Genomic DNA, 637 nt, shown 5'->3' on the forward strand with positions numbered 1-637 from the left:
CTCCACTTGTAACTCTACTATATAATCAAAACTCAGAACCACATGATCGCTAGCTCCAAGGGGCCTCTCGTAAGTGATGTCCTCAATGTCTGAAATGCTCAGGGTGAACACAAGATCCAGTCTTGCTGGCTCATCCTCCCCTCTCTCTCTGGTTGTGTCCCTGACATGTTGATGCATGAGGTTTTCAAGTATCACATCCATCATCTTGGCTGTCCATGTTTCGGGACCCCCATGTGGCTTCAGGTTTTCCCAGTCGATCTCCCTGTGGTTGAAATCGCCCATTACCAGTAACTTTGCTCTGCTCGAGTGAGCTCTTCTTGCCACCTCAGCCAGTGTGTCCACCATCACCCTGTTGTTTTCTTCGTACTCCTCTCTTGGCCTCCTGCAGTTCTGTGGTGGGTTATACATCACTCCAATGACTACTTTATGTTCTCCGGACTGAATTGTACCTACAATGTAGTCTCTTTCTCCAATCATGTCCATGCCTTCCATTTCCTCAAATCCCCATCGGTGTTTTATGAGCAGTGCAACCCCTCCTCCCCCTCTACTCCTTCTATCTTTCCTCAGGATCTGATATCCCATTGGGAAGATTGTGTCTGTTATTGTCTCAGCGAGTTTTGTTTCTGTGACTGCTATG

This window comes from Cherax quadricarinatus, chromosome 38 (genome assembly GCF_038502225.1).
Source record: "Cherax quadricarinatus isolate ZL_2023a chromosome 38, ASM3850222v1, whole genome shotgun sequence".
NCBI classification, from domain to species: Eukaryota; Metazoa; Arthropoda; class Malacostraca; order Decapoda; family Parastacidae; genus Cherax; species Cherax quadricarinatus.